We start from the raw sequence: 6,686 nt of genomic DNA, 5'->3' as shown, positions 1-6,686 counted from the left end.
TTGTCATTTTTGTCATTTTTGTCATTTTTGTCATTTTTTTCATTTTTGTCATTTTTGTCATTTTTGTCATTTTTGTCATTTTTGTCATTTTTGTCATTTTTGTCATTTTTGTCATTTTTGTCATTTTTGTCATTTTTGTCATTTTTGTCATTTTTGTCATTTTTGTCATTTTTGTCATTTTTGTCATTTTTGTCATTTTTGTCATTTTTGTCATTTTTGTCATTTTTGTCATTTTTGTCATTTTTGTCATTTTTGTCATTTTTGTCATTTTTGTCATTTTTGTCATTTTTGTCATTTTTGTCATTTTTGTCATTTTTGTCATTTTTGTCATTTTTGTCATTTTTGTCATTTTTGTCATTTTTGTCATTTTTGTCATTTTTGTCATTTTTGTCATTTTTGTCATTTTTGTCATTTTTGTCATTTTTGTCATTTTTGTCATTTTTGTCATTTTTGTCATTTTTGTCATTTTTGTCATTTTTGTCATTTTTGTCATTTTTGTCATTTTTGTCATTTTTGTCATTTGTGTCATTTTTGTCATTTTTGTCATTTTTGTCATTTTTGTCATTTTTGTCATTTTTGTCATTTTTGTCATTTTTGTCATTTTTGTCATTTTTGTCATTTTTGTCATTTTTGTCATTTTTGTCATTTTTGTCATTTTTGTCATTTTTGTCATTTTTGTCATTTTTGTCATTTTTGTCATTTTTGTCATTTTTGTCATTTTTGTCATTTTTGTCATTTTTGTCATTTTTGTCATTTTTGTCATTTTTGTCATTTTTGTCATTTTTGTCATTTTTGTCATTTTTGTCATTTTTGTCATTTTTGTCATTTTTGTCATTTTTGTCATTTTTGTCATTTTTGTCATTTTTGTCATTTTTGTCATTTTTGTCATTTTTGTCATTTTTGTCATTTTTGTCATTTTTGTCATTTTTGTCATTTTTGTCATTTTTGTCATTTTTGTCATTTTTGTCATTTTTGTCATTTTTGTCATTTTTGTCATTTTTGTCATTTTTGTCATTTTTGTCATTTTTGTCATTTTTGTCATTTTTGTCATTTTTGTCATTTTTGTCATTTTTGTCATTTTTGTCATTTTTGTCATTTTTGTCATTTTTGTCATTTTTGTCATTTTTGTCATTTTTGTCATTTTTGTCATTTTTGTCATTTTTGTCATTTTTGTCATTTTTGTCATTTTTGTCATTTTTGTCATTTTTGTCATTTTTGTCATTTTTGTCATTTTTGTCATTTTTGTCATTTTTGTCATTTTTGTCATTTTTGTCATTTTTGTCATTTTTGTCATTTTTGTCATTTTTGTCATTTTTGCCATTTTTGTCATTTTTGTCATTTTTGTCATTTTTGTCATTTTTGTCATTTTTGTCATTTTTGTCATTTTTGTCATTTTTGTCATTTTTGTCATTTTTGTCATTTTTGTCATTTTTGTCATTTTTGTCATTTTTGTCATTTTTGTCATTTTTGTCATTTTTGTCATTTTTGTCATTTTTGTCATTTTTGTCATTTTTGTCATTTTTGTCATTTTTGTCATTTTTGTCATTTTTGTCATTTTTGTCATTTTTGTCATTTTTGTCATTTTTGTCATTTTTGTCATTTTTGTCATTTTTGTCATTTTTGTCATTTTTGTCATTTTTGTCATTTTTGTCATTTTTGTCATTTTTGTCATTTTTGTCATTTTTGTCATTTTTGTCATTTTTGTCATTTTTGTCATTTTTGTCATTTTTGTCATTTTTGTCATTTTTGTCATTTTTGTCATTTTTGTCAATTTTGGTTAAAAGTTCATTTATTTATTTTAAGTGTTTAATTATATGAACAATTTGGCATATCAAAAAGCAGTTTATGATGCCTGATAAATATTTAAATGATTGTTAATTGCTTAGGAAAATCCTTTTTACACTGTCCAAAAAATTAAAGATAAATCAGATTTGAACAAATTTTATTTTTGAAATATTTTGCATCAGACCTCAATATTTAATACATTTAATGAAAATGAGATATCGTTCTAAATATTTTTTTATTGTATCCTTCAAATAAAAGAAAAGTGATTGTGTTAATTTTTTTTAGATCCAACCATAAATTGCAGAAGAAAACTTAAGTTAGAATGGTTGGTATTCCAATTAGAAGTGCACTATTATCACTTATCTTTTCTGTTCTACCAACTAGCCCGGCCATCATCGAAGCTGTCGGACGGAACCCTTTCAATTCTGAAGATGATGAAAGAACATTAAAATGGGAAACTGCTTCAAATGGAGACATCCAAGTGGCTGTAAAGGGGATGAAAACTTTTCCCGGGCCTTTTTTTTTTTTTTGTTCAGGTCCTGGAGGGCCATTTTCCCGAGTGAAAGTTGCAAGTCACTCCTGGAAACATCCAATCTGAACTGTGTGGAATGAGTTTTTTTTTCTCCTGCACTCGGCCATGTCCTATCAAAAGTTCGGATAGAAAACATAGGAAAGAGCAAACCGGAAGACCTCAGATGAAAAGTTGTAATAGGACACAAAACTGTGCCAACATTTATTTCTCCCGGGATTGTGCGGGCCTCTGTATAGGCAATAAATGCACAGGAAAAGTTAACATTTATTGCCAACTTGAGGAACACAAGCAAATGGCTGCTCTTATTGTTGGCATTGTTCTGGTTGATTGTTATTGTCGTTGTTGGTATCGTTACCTGGTCGGTTTCGAATCGGAAGAGGTCCTTCCGGAGCAGCCCAAGGACGAGAACCGAGGCAGACGAAGACGACGACGCACGAAAGGGATTTCGGTCTCATAAAACTTTATCAATTTCTTTCAGCCTAACGATGTTTAAACTAGAATCGCATTAATGTGTTGGAAAATTGGATGCTACAAGCTGTTTTGCTTTTACGAACCAATTTATGTTATTGCCAAATTTCCAGTTTGCCGACCGTCTTTGTCATCCCAGGAGGATGCACCGTATGGCTCGGGATAGCTTAACCTGTTACTTTTGCCGAACATGTCGTTAGGAAAAATGTTTAATCGATTTTTACCTCAGTTAGCAGATGTCCGTCCCATTACTTTTGGAATTGACCTGAAAAAACTGGAGAGGCAGCCATTTCAGAAATTTGTCTCACTATTGTGTTATTTCGACCATAGTCCTTAAATTTTAATTACAGAAATTTGTTATCTCAGAAACCATTCGATTCGTTAAGGCAGTGCTGTATCACTTTGTTCTTCGCTGAACAAACTTTTAACACTAATCAAATAACAGCAATATAATTACTATACTATAAGAATTCCAAATATGAGAGCATTTCATCTTTAAATTGATACTTCCGTTGTCCAAAAATAACATGACAAACAATTGAGAGAAGTCAAAAGTTTGAATAACTTGGCTAAACTTGATATGCACGAATACAAAAAAAAATCAAACAAATTATTTTTGTAACTCTATGATTATTCATTTTTAAGTACTTTGACATTTAAAGTTTCGTATAAAACTGTAACTTTAGAAAATTGGTCCTCAACCTAAAACATCAATGGTTAAAATCTTAGAATTTTTTCAAGAGACTGGTAGATCAAACTTAGTTGATTTAGGCATAAAATTAGTTTTTTAGGAGTGTCTTCCATTTCTTAAAGAAAACTTATTTTATACTCAAATCAAACAAGTTCAATCTTCCAAACTATTTTGCAATTTCAAAGATTTTAACCTTTGATGAAAATAAATCAAATTAAAAAAAAACATTAAAACATAAAATTATAAGATTTTCGGTTGAAATTTTCTTGAGGCAAACTTCAACCAAATTAATGGTTTTAGTTTGGAATTTGGCTTACAAAAACTGAAATATTAAAACATTGCGGACCAAATACGAGATATTTCGTTTTTTCGCTTTGTCGCTCTATGAACAGCATAATTCAAACTTTATAAATCTAATAATGAAACGTCATTCTACAAAATTTAATATAACACTTCCCCCCGTTACTCAAATATCTATATTAATTTTTTTTCATTGGTTTCTGAAACATAAAATACCGAATTTTGGTGTCCTCAATGTGTTAATAATGTTAAACAATACGCTGAAAAAATAAAGAATTTTCGTGCAGATTTTTTTGGTTAAGATGTTTCTTTAACAGTAAATATTTTTCATAAAGAATCAATTCCATCATGAAAATCCTGTTAATTTTTTTTTTAAAATGAAATTTAGGTTTTTTTTGGATAAAACAAAAAACTCATATTATTTTTTTTATGATTTTCAGCCGAATTGTACAAACTTATTTTGTTAAAAAAGTTGGAATCTGGAAATAGAATTGACAAGCCATTTCAACGGATTAAGATTGAGAGACCGCAAGAATTCTATGACGAAAAACATTGAAATTCGGCATTCTATACCCCAGAGCCTTCTGGATTAAATTTTAACAAATTAAGCATTTTTAAGTTATGGAAAATGTTGTGTTCAATTTTGTCGAATAAAGTTTAACACTTAAATTCAGTCCATTCGAGATATACTTTGAGTTGTATTTAGCACACCTTTGGCAAACAAAAAAACAAGATATCTCGTATTTGGGCCGCAATGTTTTAAGTTTATGATCTCTTGAATTCCTCAACAATTTATGTTGACCATCAAGTTTATTTACAAGCCAAACTTTTTTCTGAATTTTGAATCTGCATTCTGAATCTGAATTTATAAGTCAAAATGAGTTTTGAATCTGTATCCGATTTTTCATACAATTTCTTAAATGAACAAAAAAATACGATTTTCGAATCTTATTTCAGATCAGAATTTTATGAGCCAACTATATTTTTAAGTTTAAATAACAAATTCATGAATGAGGTTTCTATTCATGAATCTATTATTTAAACTCTGTAGTTCTGGTTTTATCTAAATCCACTACTTAAATTATTTATTTTAAATCAGTATTGTAAATAAAATATGAATTTACAAATATCTGAATCTGACTTTTCAATTTTGGATTGCCATTGCAAAGCTTTCAATTTTTTTAATTTTGTGTAAGAATAAAGTTTAAGAACTTGGAATTTGAATAATGAACAAAATATCCTTTATTTTCATATTGGGAAAACCATTATCAAAATATTGAAAATACAAGAAAAACAGGATTCAAATTTGATATGAAATGCAAAACCAAATTTGAACCAAGATTTCAAAGCAGCATTTCTAATTTCTTATAATTATTCGAACTGAAAATCAAGAATCCTGATCTGGATACAGAATCCAAATACGAAAATAAGAATACAATTTTGGTTATGTATTTATTTTTCGACCGGGAATAATTTATAGGTTATGTTCGGCTTTCGGTCTTTCGGTCAAGATTTACAACACTTTTTATGTGCTCTTCATCCAACGTTTCGAATTAATATTTATTCTTTTTCAAGGAACTAAAATAAAACATAAAGCATAAAACATATTTCTTATGGAACCAAAAAAAAAAATGTTCACTTACTCGAACATTCGTGCTATAGTCCGAAACAGATGCGCTCCTAAAGCGTTCATCAATCGTCGGTTTCTGGCTATAAAATTTTAAATTTGAAATGGTTCAGCTCGAAAGTGAGGAGGATAGCGTGTAACTTACGTGCCCGGTACTATAATTTGGCCTGGGCGGCGGCGCCTAATCCGTATTCCGAATGACGTCCCGAAGCAACACTTTATCCACTCGACTCACAGTTTGTTATTGTTGTTTGGGTTTCTTCTTCATAGCCAGAAACCGGCGCCGATGAGTGCTTGTGAGCAGTCCGAGAGAGTGTGTGGAACACTCCGCCGTAGGAGATCGCTCTTCCGTCTGTGTCGTTCTGTATATTTACGGTATTCGGAGTGCTTTGAATATAGCACATTTCGAGTACCTCTAGATGCCGGCGGTGCTTGTTGGAGCTATCGAGAACGGTGGCTTTGTCGAAGTCGAACATGTGTCCCTGGTTGAAGCAATGTTCAACAACGGCCGATTGTCGCAGCTCTCTGATGGCTGGGTCTGATGCTGTGGACCCTGAGGCGATGATTCGGTTCAATTTGGTGACGTCGCATTTATGCTTGGACATTCTAGTACGAAGTTTGTAGCTAGTTTGCCCAACATAAACTTTTGAGCATGTCTCGTTACGGTCGGATGCGCCTGCGCACGGGATGTTGTATACCACATTGGAACGATCGATCGGTTGTATCGGATCCTTTACCACAGGCAGTAGGCTGCGTATTGTATGTTGTTGCGTGGTGCCGATGCGTACTTGTGGATAGTCTGTTTTCAGTGAACGAACTATGTTCGCAGTTAGGCCGTCGATGTTCAGTATGGATCGGTAATGTTGTGTGGGTGTATCTTGTGTGTTTTGGCTGGTGGTGTCGGTTTCGTTCGCTTTCTGCACTAATCTATTTATTAACGTTGTAGGGTAATCGTTTAACTTCAAATTTTCATGAATCAACTTAAGTGCGGCATCGGGGGAAACGTTTGTCGAAAAGATTTTCACACGTTTTATGAAGTTCAGAGCTGTGTTGATTTTGAGTCGTGTGTTGTGAACTGATCTGAAATTCAAGACCTAGTTCTCCGCAACATCATCTACAACTGGGACGCGATAAAGAAGAACACGAACATAAATTTGGATATGTTCCTCGAAATCGTTAACTTCTGCATGAGCTGCAGTTATTTCAGATTTAAAAATAAATTCTACCAGCAAACATACGGCACGGCGATGGGCAATCCTGTGTCTAGCCCGATAGCTGACTTT

The sequence above is a fragment of the Uranotaenia lowii genome, chromosome 3 (assembly GCF_029784155.1).
Source record: "Uranotaenia lowii strain MFRU-FL chromosome 3, ASM2978415v1, whole genome shotgun sequence".
Taxonomy (NCBI): Eukaryota; Metazoa; Arthropoda; class Insecta; order Diptera; family Culicidae; genus Uranotaenia; species Uranotaenia lowii.
This window is presented reverse-complemented; position numbering follows the sequence as displayed.